At 36.1% G+C, this 14,468-nt stretch overlaps 1 long non-coding RNA gene across 1 annotated transcript in view; it reads right to left on the reverse strand.

The window, feature by feature from the left end:
• Positions 1–254: 254 nt before the first annotated feature.
• The window catches only part of LOC143268938 (uncharacterized), a 174,215-nt gene continuing 160,001 nt past the window's right edge, over positions 255–14,468 (reverse strand). Inside the window, exon 7 of the long non-coding RNA XR_013045184.1 lies at positions 255–1,095. This is a non-coding gene — a long non-coding RNA (uncharacterized LOC143268938). The remainder of the gene's footprint in view (positions 1,096–14,468) is intronic.

A 14,468-nucleotide genomic window follows, 5' to 3' on the forward strand; every position in this document is an offset into this window, starting at 1 on the left:
GACCTGCACCTCATTGACATAGTTTGGTGTTGAAATCACAGCCATGTTCCACACATGGGAATGACAATGTTAAAAGGTTATAAATTTATTTTGAAAGTATATATTCTTTTCACAATGACACAGAGGTAGGAAACTTAAAAAATAAAAATAAAATGAATATATATATATATATATATATATATATATATATAAAGTCTTCTGACAAGTAAACCAAATAAAATATTAATATAATTTACATCTGTAAGTTGCTCAATTTTCTTTGCAAATTTGGAATTAACATATTAATTCTCTTCACATTTAAAATTTTTGGAAAGAAAAATTCAGTAGGAAGTGATTAGACAGATTATAATAGTAACAAATAATTTTAGTACTACATTTTACCTTGAATTTTTCTATAGCATAAAATAGTAATTACTGGGAATTCTAAATTTCTAAGATATCTTCATAAATCCTTCCTAAGGGCACTAAAAGTTATTTTGGAATGACAGAAAAAAAGGAAAAATATTAAAAGAATTTATGGGCACAATTTCACCTGTTTTCTTCTGCTGAAAAGGTAAAGCAAAGCTGACTAAAATCACACGCTCATGTTCTGTGATCATCTCCTACTTACACACAGCATGGAGTGTGTGCAAAACTATCTTGGCTGCTCTTCTCACTGTCCTTGGGAGTGGTATGCATAGGGTACCCCCCACCTTTTGAATGAGTCTTTTATGCTGTCCATCCCAGCCTAACATGTAGACCACAGGCAGCTCAATCATCGTATCCAACGCCTTATTTTACTTTCAGCTGCAAACATCTCCCTCCTCTTAACATATCATGAATTAACATTGAAAAAAAAGTCAAAATAAAAAACTTAAGTTGGCCATGATTTCAAAATTGACAGACACTAAGCCACAAAGTATTTTGACAAAGCAGAAGAAAACAAACTGGAGACAGGAGGACAAGAGATGTCCAAATGCAGGTGTGTCATCATTTACAGATGTGGTAGCCAGAGCTCCTCCAGAAGAAGGGGCTAGAAGATGATTCCCAGACACCGAGCCAAGGTCTGAAGTCAAGCCCCAAACAGAGGTACATGCCTTGGATATGCTCATGTGGCTGCAGAAAAAAAAAAAAAACTAAGGTGAGGAGAAAATAGTTAATTTAAGGGAGGAAAGTGGTGAGAGAGGAACAGAATGTTTGCAGGTTTTGGGAATATACAAACTTTATTTAGCCTTTGCTCCATCTAGGAAACCACTGGATGATACTGAACAGAGGAATGACAGGGTCTCATGTGTTTTGGCTCAGTTTTTAACTCAACAAAACTTCATGAAGTTTCATGAATACACTAAGCTATAAGGAAAAAATCACTAATCTATATGGGAAGAAACTTGGGGTGGTATGCTCTGCAATTCTAATCTATATGTGGAGAAGCATGGTTGGGTATGCTCTGGTGCTCTCGACTGTGCCCATAGATTCCTTCTTCCTCCTCCAGAGCATCGAGATTTCTTCTGTTGTTTCCACAGCTCCATTTTTAAAACCAGTCAACCTGTATATACAATCAATCCATCCATCCATCAATCAATCAATCAATCTTGGCTGGAGAGATCGCTCAGAGGTTAAGAGCCCTGGCTGCTCTTCCAGAGGTCCTGAGTTCAATTCCCAGCAACCATAAGGTGGCTCACAACCATCTAGCATGAGATCTGGTGCCCTCTTCTGGCCTGCAGGCATACATGCAGACAGAACACTGTATATACAATAAATTAATAAATAAGTAAAACCAATCAACCATGAGCATCTCAATTATCCTACCTGGCTCAGAGTTTGGTTAGCCTGTATTTTCATAGTCCCCTGTGTGGCCTGGAGGCATCCTGAGACTTCCAGGACTGGACAGGCAGAGCACTACATACTCACCTGGGTTCTTCCCACTGTAGACATGAGACTTGAGAGTTGCATGTTTCTTCAGTCATGTCTCTTGTTGTTATTTAATAAATTATTGACACTTTGTAATATTCAGGTACAGTGAATTGTTATTACAGATTCAGCTGCTAGTTTTGCTATTTATTTTATCATTAGTTTCTCTCAAACTCTTGAGAGATTACTAACTTGATAAAAAACTTATGAAGAGCCAATTCATGTTTCCTATTATTAAAATCATTAAATTTATTCTCTTGAAAGAACATTATAATTTCCCTTTAAATAATTTAAAACTTACCCATATTACCCATGAATTATAACAATTTCACCTTAACTCTAGAATTTTTGTGAAAAATCTGTTTCTTTTTTAAATTTATGTATTCTTCTTTCATATATTACATCCAACCACAGTTTCCCCTCTCTCCTCTCCTTCCAGCTACCCCCTCCCCCAGATCCACTCCTGTTTGCCTTTAGGAAAGAATCCCTTATTATTACTAAAGCGATTTTAAACAAGTCCCTAAAATTCCACTATGCATTTCTTATGCTGTCCTAAATATTTTTTCATCTCCCCTTTCATTCTCTTATACATCTTAATGCTAGATAATTAGAAATGGTTTTTACAGGATCTATATTCTTTTATTTTTCAAAATTAAATTATATGTAGGTGCCTTTCCAGATTTTCTCTCTTCACTCAATAACATACACCTACATTTCCTTCTTCTGTTTCTAGAGCTTGATGACTACTTTCTTTATATTGCTAATATTTCATTTTCCTAATTATGGGAGGCCAGCTCCCACCTTTTAAAGGAGAGATAGGGATAAAAAACTTTTAGATAGAAAGATAGCAGAGAGGAGACAGACAGAAACACAGGATAGCTTCAGGAGGACCTGGATCAAAATCCACTGGCCCCTTCTGTCTCCTCAAAAGGGCTTTTTATAACAATGCCAAGGGGTGGGGCAAATGACCTCTCCCTTGCTAGATCAAAGCATATCACACAGCCAAATGTAGACCCTTCCACACACTTAGTAACCACGCCCATGGTTAAATCATTCCCTTATGCAGTCCTACTGGGTAAAGCAAGCTCAGATCTCACTAGAAAACCTCTGTGGGTCTCCACACCTAAAACAGAAATATTATTGGGCAAGTCATTTAGGAAAAGACCTCCTGGTTACTTACGTATTCTGGTACTCATGGTACAAAGGGCTACAGATACCAAGGAGCACAAATGCTTACTTGTTAAATGTATTAATTGCTTTACTGTTGCTGTTACTAAAACACCATTACCAAAGGCAACTTAATGAAGTGAAGGAGCTTATTTTGGCTTAAAGTTCAAGATGGATGGGTTCATGACGGCAGAGTGGAGGCACCGCAACATCTTCACCTATACAAATATAGGGATCTACTAAATTCTCTAGACCTCCCATTCATTATTTCTGTAGACCTAAAAATGCTCTGAAAAGTAAAGTCTACATTTTTGTATAGTCTGAAGGGTGTCCACTTTGCTAAAAGATAAAAATTATCTTTAAGATTTCTTAAAAATTCCATATCTATATCAGTATACATAGACCATGTGTTGATGTCTAGAGAATAAACTTTTAGAGATAAGGGACAAAATAACTCCAGTTTTCTTCTCTCACTATACACTAGACTGTCTTCCCCATACAAGCTTCTGTGACAACAGATATTAAAACTAAATGAAACACCATCCATTTGCACTAGATTTTTTTTCCCTGTAAATGTTGCTACTGTTATACCTCCATAATAAAATTAATAAACTAGGGCACAGGTGAAATAGAAAATTACAGGATGGATTCAATTTCCACAGTGACTCTGTTTGCTGATAATTTTATTATTTTATTCCTTGTAAATATGTTGGCCACCAAGTAGATTTTTTAAATGCCTTATACCCATTGATATATACATAAATCTTTACAATATTCTTATAAGAATGCGAGTGGGTGGTGTTGGTAGTATGTGTTGGAGAGAGCAGGGAGGAGAAACAGAATTTGTGCAGTGATTGACTTTTACAGAGTTATTAGTATCAATGGAATGCTAGCTTGTAAGCAGTTCTTTTCATTCTTCCTGAGTCTGCTGTTTACTGATCAATGCAGCCCCACAGTTATAGAAGACAAGTTGAAATGTATGGTAATTAAGTGATTTATATAGGTCAGAGTTGAAGACCATGAGATTGGCATGTCACTATGAAGGATCTGACATGTTTCTCTGTAGACATCAATTATAGTGTACACCAATAATCACAGATAAAATCACTTCCATATTAGTCATTCTACAGTTTCCAAATAGAACAGAAGCAAGCAACTTTTTTCTTTTTAATTAAAAATATTTTTCATGCAATATATTCTGATTATAGCATCACCTCCCCCAACTCTTATCAGATCCTCCCCACCTCCCCACTCACCCAACACCACACTTTTCTTTCTGTCTCTCTCCCTCTTTAGAAAGCAAGCAGGCAAACAGAACAAACAAAAATGAAAAATAACCAGAAACACACACACACAAAAAAAACCACAAATCAGAAAATCACAATATGCAAACAAAAGACCAGCAACTTCTTTTCTGAGTGATATCTGAAATTCATGAACAATCTCTGTCAAAACCTTTTAAAAGCTGTGTGTTGTGCTGTGTTTTCTCTTTTTCAACATAAGTGAATGTAGAAAGAATGATTTCAAAACTCAAGTAGCTAACCCAACTCTGCTAAAGGATAAACAGGGTTGAGAAACAACATGAAATAGAAGACATCCAAGCCCTTTATTCCAAAATTGTTTACAGCAAAAACCAAAGGATTAGCTTCAGTTTTAGATATTTTAGGTCTAAAACTCACAATAAGCCTTTAGGTATCCTGAAAGTTCAGACTCTTCCATCTAGATACAAAAAAAGAAAAAAGAAAAAAAGAAAGAAAACCAAAAAACCCTAGACTATGTAATACGGAGAAGTCACCCAGGTATGGATCATCATTCTGCACAACTAAAACAGGGAGGCCCTTACTAACTCCTGAGAACAACACAAGATTTCCTTGTAACTTTAAGAATTCTGGTCTCAAAATTACTTCTTATTAGAATCATAATATTTACTGTAGCAGCAAATAAAAATGACACCTTTTCCTTAATTTTTTTTCAAATAATACTTTCTATTCTTCAAAAATTCAATACATTTATACAATGTGTATTGGTCATATCCATCTACCACTATCTCCCTCCAGCTCTCCTTTTATTCACCCTCACTCCCAGCCTCATATCCTATTTTTCTTTTGTTATTAATAACTCTCTAAGTCCAATTAATGCTTCCAATACACACATAATTTATGTGTTCACCCACCGGGGCATGAGCAACCCAAGGGTAGTCATACCCACAAAGCAAAGTTACTCTGCTTCCCTTAGCAGCAATCAATTTTCAATCACTTGTCTGGTAGTGGTAGGAACTCAGAGGTCCTTCCTTGATCCAAAATGGGACACTTTTTACAATAGCTCTCTTCAGTGTTATCTCACCTCAACCTCACCACATCTCTCTTCATTTACTGTATATCACGCTCTTTATGGATCCCATTTTCAGTTCTAACTACTATATCTCTGAAGCTTCTTTTCATTGTTGCGGTCCTGTGTTATTTGTGTTGTATTTTCTACATTTATTTAAAATTCTCCCTTACACTAATTTTTTCCTACAAATCTTGTCCTCTACATATTCATTTTTGATATCCATTCCCAGAGCTACCCAGGGGATAATTTCATAGCCCATATCTACTCACTGCTTCTTCAAGTATTGAAAACTGCTGGCCGCTATGTCTTAAACACTTATTTCCACTTTATCTGATCTCAGTTTCATGGAGAAGTTCTATACAGTAGATCTTGTGTTTGTAGAATATTTATTTTCCTATCCTTCCTTTTCTTGTATGGATACTAGAGTCCAATCATCTCAGCCTTACCACACTGTTTGCCTGTAATCTACATTTTTCTTATCTGGAAAGCCCTAACCCAGGATCAATGCTTTCAAAAGACGATCCTCCCTTTGTACTCAAGAAGATGGCCATTAAGAAGAAAATCATGTAACATTAGAAATTTCTGCGACCACAAATTTATAGTCTCCAATCTCAGGAAGATCAATATTCTAGGCCCCAAAATTTGGTCATTTTTCAAAACATTTTTTATTCTTCTTAAGATCTATAGTTGACCCTTGTTCCATATCCTGACAAAAGACTTTTATATCCTGTTAGGGTCTTCTGGTACAACCAATGTTGCACTTACTACCAAACGTGCACAAACACATATTCTTACTAACTCTTCTATCGTCAAAGTAAATGTCTTCTTCCCAATGTGTAAGGTAACCTTAATATTTGAATTTTAAATGCTTCTGACTCAAAGAACTGATATATCTGTAAAGTGACAGATGTATCTCTCACCCTGACTTAATAATTATATATTGTATTAGCATAATGTGTTGTTACATTGTACCCTACAATTACATAAACTTAGTACATGCTGATGCAAACTATATTAAAAAATAATATACATCTTTATACATAGTTTCTTGAAGTATAAAAAAGCATAGTAGACCCTGTAGTATGATACAGTTCCATTAGGAAATGATATTCTAGATTATAGCAAAGGAATTCATCTCTAATAAGTTTCATGAAAGAAACTTAAACTGCTAAGATGGGTATCTGCATGAATGGCTTTAAGAGGAAGGCATACAAAGGCTTCTCCTGCTATTCCATGATGCTAGGAGACTGCAACCAGCTAAAAGAGACTTTCTTTCCCACTTTATATTTCTTGTTTGATTTTTCTTCTTATTCAAGAATTTTACACAACACTGTCTTAGTTAAGTTTATATTGTTGTGATAAACATCATGCCCAAAGGCAACTTGAGGAAGAAAGGATTTATTTTATCTTACAGCTTATAGTCCATCATTTACAGGAGTCAGGGCAGGAACTCAAAGAATCCAGAGTCAAGAACTGAAGCAGAACCATGGAGAAATGCTACTTACTGGCTTATTTTCTATAGCATGCTTACCTTACTTTGTTATAAACCCAGGACCACCTGCCCAGAAGGGGCACCACACGCAGTGAACTGAGCCCTCCCACATCAACTATTAATCAAGAATATGTCTCCACCAGATTCGCCTACATGCCAATCTGATGAAGGCATTGTTTCAGCTGAATTTTCCTCTTTCCACATAACCCTAGCGTGTGCCAAGTTGGCAAAACACTAACCAGTTGAATTTCCCTTTTTTCACATGACCCTATTATGTGCCAAGTTGTCAAAACACTAACCAGTACAAACATCTTTGACTATCCTTAACTTTTCCCTCAACTATTCTCAGATCTATACCCCTTACCTACCACCAAATGTTGTATCCTGTTTTTAAAAACCTATAAAGACCAATTTGTGCTAAGTTTTCTTGGATGTATGGACTTCTACTGGAGCTTGGTCACAACTGACTTTACCTCTCCCAACAGCTAATAATTGTCAAAAACTCTCAGCTAAGACTGATGTATGGTTCCACTTCCCTTTCCATGCTGGGAGGTGGTCTGCCTGAACTTTTGCACATGCTGTCGTAACAAATGTGAGTTCATATGTACAGCTGTCCTATTGTGATCAGAAGACACAGTTTCCTTGTAGTCATCCATCACATCTAGCTCTTACACACTTTCTGCCCACTCTTCTGCATTGATCCGTGAGTTCAGGGCAGAGGGTGTATGATATAGAAGCTCCATTTAGGGCTTGGAATTCCAGTCTCTTATTTTCTGCACTTTGACCAATTGTAGGTCTTTGATAATCAATCTACTTCAAACAGAAGTTTCTCTGATGAAGGCTGAGAGATGCATTAGTCTATGTGTATAACAATAAGTCATTAGTAGTTTATTTAATTTATGTCCCTGTAGTAGAATAATAGTAGTAAGTTCTCCCTTATGGCTTACAGCCTAACTAGGCATAGCTTCTTGACCCAGTAATGCCACTTGGAATTTCTGATGGTGAAGGCCAACATGTCCCCTTTCTTCCTCAGAGTAATAACTTTCTATCCATCCCCTGTATTTTCTCTGTTCCTACTGTCTTCATTTTGCTGTTTACGTTTACCTTTGGAAGGAATAGTACTATTAAACACATCAAGTGCTCCCAAGTTGCTAGATCTCCTTTTACCTGTGTTTTTGTTTCTATCTGGTATTTTAGTCAAATAACCCACACCCTTCCTTTACAAGCTAGATTAAAAATAAAGTTCTGACTATTGAAATTACACAGTGGCAAGCAGAATATTTGTTGGAAAGGAGTGTTAGACAACTAACTACCCCAAATAAATTTCAATTTCTCGAGAAGCAATTTTCACAATTACTGTTTTAAAATGCAACACATATCTTTAAAACAGTTATTTTTCATACTTAAAACCTAGAAATACTTATTATTTGCTTATTTATTAACTTATTTCCACTTCTCCACATTAAAACTGAAGTTGTAAGGATTCAGAGACCTCATTTGTCCTTTTCATAGTTGAATCCAGAGTACAAATATTCAGAACTTATTTTTGTGTGATTAAATAAATTTTAAAATCTGTGTGGTGTCTTAAGGAAGATGATGCTGGTCGACTTGTATGAGAGGTGTGTTATTAATAAAGGATTGTGAACTGAGGGTAAAACTTAATTTTTAGATTAAAAAAATCCCTTGAGTTCCACAGTTAAGACTACTGTTCATGATGTTGAAGATTATGATAGAGTATTTTTGGGTTTTCCACTGCATTCTATGATTCTTGTGTGCAGTTGATTCTCTAATAACTTGGTCAAAATAAAAGTGAATATAATATAATATATAAAGTAAGAAAAAGTGAGCTCTTGTGTACTGGCAGACAACATAACTGGTGTTTGTGTGTGTGTGTGTGTGTGTGTGTGTGTGTGTGTGTGTGTGTGTGTGTGTTAAAAACAGACTATCAACTGTCTACCTTATGACATTTTCTAAGAATTTGTAGGTACCAGTTCATAACTGAAATCATCTTGACATGAAATCACTGAACTATTAATGCTTGAAAAAGAAACACACATAAAAGCACAAAATGAAACTAGAGACCAACATATGCTAACATCATGGTCTAGCACAGTTAGCCCATTTCAGACCTGACATTTGGAAGTCCAGGAAGCAAGTGAAATTTACTGAGAAAGTCTACTTCTGAAAAAACCTTAAATTGCCTGAAAATAACCTTTAGTTAGGATGAATCTCAATTCAAAAGAAAATGGTGGCATAGTGTAAAATTTTGATCCTTGTAGAGTTAGTAATAAAGCTGTCAGGGTTTAAATCATGTAGTAGTGCCATAGCCAAGCAACTTTGGGTCCAATAAATTGAATTATTCTGTGCTAGTTTTACTAACTGAAAACTAATGTAACAGCTGTTTCAGCCACAAAACTATGAATATAAAGTAAAATTTTTGCATTTTCTTAAGTTAAATGTTGATTTTTTCACCTCACTCATCAGGCATATCAGACTCATTTGCTTTTGGATGCATTTTCTGTCACTATAAATATATTTACCTCAATAAATTACTTAGGATTTGATTAGCTTTCCCAGGTAGCATACAATGAGACTAGGTAAATAGCTTGCCAGCTTCTCCCACTCTCTGCCCATTAAGCTTGTGACACAATGGCAGGAAACATACAGCACCAGCCCCCACAATGCCTTCTGTTTTGGACATTCAGAATGGCTGCACCATGTGTGTGTGCTCGTTCCACTGTGGACAAGATAGAAAGACATTTCTCTGGAACATTTGCAGTTATAACAAATTAACAGATGCATTGTTTAAAGTAAATGGAATGCTTTAATGTATGAGTTACAAAACAAGAATTATCCCCCGTGATTTGTTCATACTAAAACACTCTCATGGATAAAAATGAAAAACTTGCAAAGTTTAGGATGAAAATTTGAATTGGAACTTAATCATGTGCAGCTATCCACAGAAGATGTGATTACTATTGTTTGGCATTCACTGTGACTCCTTCCTCCTTCTGGAAGCAGAACCCATTTCCCTGACCATAAAGTGAGTAAATAAAGAGCTCTTAGACAAATTGTGGCAAACCTAGTGCCCCTGACCCAGGGATTGAGTCCATGCCTAAAGCTGAACAATCAGTCTTTCCCCAGATCAACCTGTCAGAAACTTCATAGAAGGCATTATTCTCAATCGGTTATTACCAAAATCTATCTTCAGTGATACTAGCTACTACATTCTTCATCACATTAGTAATCCTAAGAAAGCATTTGTCTAGCATCAGCAGACAGGAGACAGATAGTGCTAATGTCATCATTGAGGTCTGTGTTTTTCCACCCTAAACTAAAGACATGCAGGTATACACCTGTGCAATTTTTCTACTGACACCTGACAATGGTGCCTATTTGTTTTAGCTAGATTGAGTTAGGGATTAATCATTTTCCACGAAAGAGCCCTAACTGAAAACTACCTTTAAAATTAATTTTTACGTAGACATATTACACTGAAGTGATTGTATTTTCTCAAAAGTGAACGTTCAGGCTATGAAAGAATGTGGAAAAAAGAGGAGAGCCGGGTGGTGGTGGCACACACCTTTTAACCCCAGCACTTGGGAGGCAGAGTCAGGCAGATCTCTGTGAGTTTGAGGCCAGCCTGGTCTACAGAGCGAGATCCAGGACAGGTACCAAAACTACACAGAGAAACCCTGTCTCAAACAAATAAACAAAAAAAGGTGTTGAGGAGAGATAGGCATGAGTTAAAATCATATCTTTTTCCATCTTTTCCATTTATGAGGAGTATGACCTTGGAGTGACTAAATTTCTGTGATTCCCTGTTTTCTTCTCCATATAATGAAAACAATAACAGTGTGGGTATAACATAATTTCTATGAAGTTTGCATTGTGCTCACAGAATTAAGAGGTAGATCATTCCTGACACTATAATTTCCAGTGTGGAGATAAAAACACTTGAGTTCTAAAAGGCTGTGATTTCAATAAGGATCCAAGCCTCTTTAATTAAAAAACTTGCTACTTCTTTAAGCATATCAGACTACTATGGGAGACAAGGAAAAGAGAAAAGGAGGCAGAGGAAATAAACAGTCTTGTCTTTTCTAACTAAAATGTCATGCCTACGTTGCTTCATTAGAATTAAATCACATACAATACATGTGCTTTAGAAATATGACTCATACTTAAAAATATCTTTTGTTTGAGAAAATGGTAAATAAGATGAGTATCAGTTATAATAAGGTATGGTTGGATCCAGAACCTCAATAAAGTTAAGGCCAACAACTTGGCCTAGCAACTCTTCCTAGTATTCCCATGCTTCCTTGTGGTGTGGTGTAAACAAACCCATTTTCAAGCACATCTGACACCACAATGTACACAGCGAATCACTATTTTCACATCAATATGCAACAATTATACTGTGGCAGCATTCAGAAAAAAAAATTCCCTAGCATGGCTCTGAGCACTAAAATCTCTAAAATTAGAGTTCCCCAGTCTTCTATATTTTCTGACTGTACTTAACATGCAAAAAGTAAAAAGGAATCCTGTAATCATTTAAACAATAAAAACTTTCCTTAGAGGATTAAGAGATGGTTCATGCAGATGACCTGGGTCCAGTTTCCAGGACCCACATGATGGCTCACAACCACCTGTAACTATAGTTCTAAGGGATCCAACACCCTCTTCTGGCCTCTGTAGGCACCAGACACAGACCTAGTATTCATACATACATGCAGACTGTCACACATACACACAAAAATAAGTAAATAAAATTTCAACATTCTTCTTACTTTGTTAAATTCAACTGGGTTATCTCCCCCTCTTCATTCTCTTTATTTTCTTCATTATTTGCTGGTATTTTCATCACAAATATACATATATATATATATTCAGAAACCAGCTATTAAAAAATTGTTATTAGTGGCTTGATCATTATCAGGCATCACAATAAAGCAGAACTTTCAAATTAAAATGGCATGTTGGTGAAGACAGCATAGCTACACATCAATACTCTAACCCCTAGAAAAAATCATTAGTCAGTTGTTAAGCTATTGTCTGATTCATTAGCTGTCATCAGGATGTTAAAAATCATTGGTAGGAATATTGGCTTACGATATATTGTAATAAATAGGCCTTGATATTTTGATTATATTTAAATCCCAGGACTAGAGTAAATAGGTCCAGCTTTTCTTATAGCAAAAGGGACTTACAAATACAGCATGGAAATAATTTGCCTGGCATAAAGGGATATTTTCCAATTAAGATCCCATTCTGATGACATTAAGCTCTTCAGTGGAAAGGCTCTGGGCACAGCTCTCTAAAGGAAGACGGTGGCTGTGGGTGTAGTTCAATCCAGAATCCCTAAATGGCATTTTCGTTTGAGCTTCACCTTGACTAATTGCATTTGTCCCCCTGGGTCCCAGCACAACATCACTCCACATTTTATAAACCTTGCCTTTCATTAGTTCCCATTATCCCAATAAGACAGACAAGAATTGTCAAATCAAACATTTAAAAAATATTGGAAAAAACAGTACAGTGAAATATTCAAAAGGGGGATTTGTCACAGAATATAAAATGGGAATTTATGCCGATTTCTCACAATTTTAGCTAAAACCCAAAAAAGTGAGGGCAAGAAAAGAAGTAAACTACCAGATGCCTCTATCAGTTCAGATTTCTGAGAATAAATCAAAGTGGTCCTTCACCTTCATTTCCATCCTGGGGATGTTTTAAGAAATGACATACCTTTCTCTCTCTGTAAGTTGTGAAGTAGTTTCATCTTGTCTTCATCCCCCATGAAATGCAAAAAGTGATTCCAGAAGAAATACCATGTGTTTAAAGTAAATCATACAAACTGACATACAAAATCATTAAACTGAATCTGGTCATTGTCCAAACCAGCATGAGAGAAATTGCATTTCCCTCAGATTTTCTGGTTTGAACCTTGAAAGCAGGTTATGCTTTGCTCAGAAATAGTCTGAATGCAATAATCTTCATTAAAGGCAAAGAGAGGAAGTAAGGCAATACACCCAGTCTTGTTTCCCTGGCAAGGAAGCACATGGAAGTTTTCTGAAGATAAAGTGTGTGTGCGTGTGCGCGCGTGTGCGCGCGTGTGCGCGCGCGCGCGCACACACACACACACACACACACACACACACACACACAAACCCTTGAGCTAATCTGAAGCTACCTCACTGAAGAAGCAAGTCTACTGAGATTTGCAGCAGCAGAGGCCTGTAACTTCCCCAAATGTCTCACACAGAGCATATCACCAAGTTAAAAGACCATGCACAGATACATACAGACAACCAGTGACCTAACCATGTCTCCAAAGAGTCCACATTTGGGTCCACAGAAGAACTAGAGATTTAATGCCATCTTAAAGGAAAAAAAATCTTAAGAATGCCATTTACAAGAACATCTGCATTTTTCCTGATCTCTCTTCCCAGTTTCAAAACCCTGAAAATATAGAATGCATAAAAGTAGAGAGTTTCAGAAAAGCATGTTTTTCTACTCCACAGATGCTTCCTAATTTATAAGATAGGTTTTCTTGGATTAATTAAAGAAGTTGGAATAGGGATTGAAACGTTAATGGAATGGGATTTTCTATCTTTAAAATTAGTCTTCATTGTTGAAATAAAACTATCTTAATAGTTGAATATGATTGAAAGCTTTGACATTTGTGTAGATCCTTTTTTAAAGAAGAGAATGGAGAACTCAAAAAAAAATTTTTTAGTATTTGACAATTTAAAGGAAAGATGTACTTATATTGCTTATATTCCATCTAATTCAACTGAGCTAATCAAATAGTATCCTTACAAACAGAAACTTTATAGGCCCTCTTGTCCATCATGACATATTCTGTAGAATCAAGAGAAACATTCTTATAGAATGCTCATATGTCCTACATTGTACTAGTATTAAGAACATCTAGACAATTTAATAGACTTGAACCTTCAAAAGTTCATATAAGTGCCTTACATTAATAAATTTAACATTTTAGGAATATTTCACAATCCATCTCAATGTAACCACCTTTTTATCTCCATTTCCCCTCCCTTACTTTCAATGCTGCATCTTACATCTTACTTTAAAAGTATTCTATTCAATCTCCCTTCACAGCACAATGCCCTTTCACACCTTCACACCATTGTGCCCTTCATTATTAACAGCATCGTTTAAAAGATTTTATTCTTATTTTATGTTTACAGGTGTTTGCGTTCATGTATGAATGTGCACAAGATGCTTGCGGTACCCAAGAAGCCAGACAAGAATTTAGGATTTCTTGGAACTGGAGTTACAGATCGTTGTGAGCTACCATGTAGATAGTGAGAACTGAACTTGATACTCTGCAAGAGTAATAAGTGTTCTTTCTACTCACCTATCTCTCCAGGCCCTGTGTTTACCATTTTACTCTTACCTCTTCTATCTTTCTAAACCCTACAACCCTAGAACAGATTTCTCCCCTCCACTTCAAGCCTAACTTGAACCCCACTGGCAGAATCAATTATCTTTTGGCCTCTATTCAATTGTGTCATCTTTGGACTGATCCTGGAAATAGATTCTATCCCATTGAAATTCTGCTAATAAT

The sequence above is a fragment of the Peromyscus maniculatus genome, chromosome 16 (genome assembly GCF_049852395.1).
Source record: "Peromyscus maniculatus bairdii isolate BWxNUB_F1_BW_parent chromosome 16, HU_Pman_BW_mat_3.1, whole genome shotgun sequence".
Classification (NCBI taxonomy): Eukaryota; Metazoa; Chordata; class Mammalia; order Rodentia; family Cricetidae; genus Peromyscus; species Peromyscus maniculatus.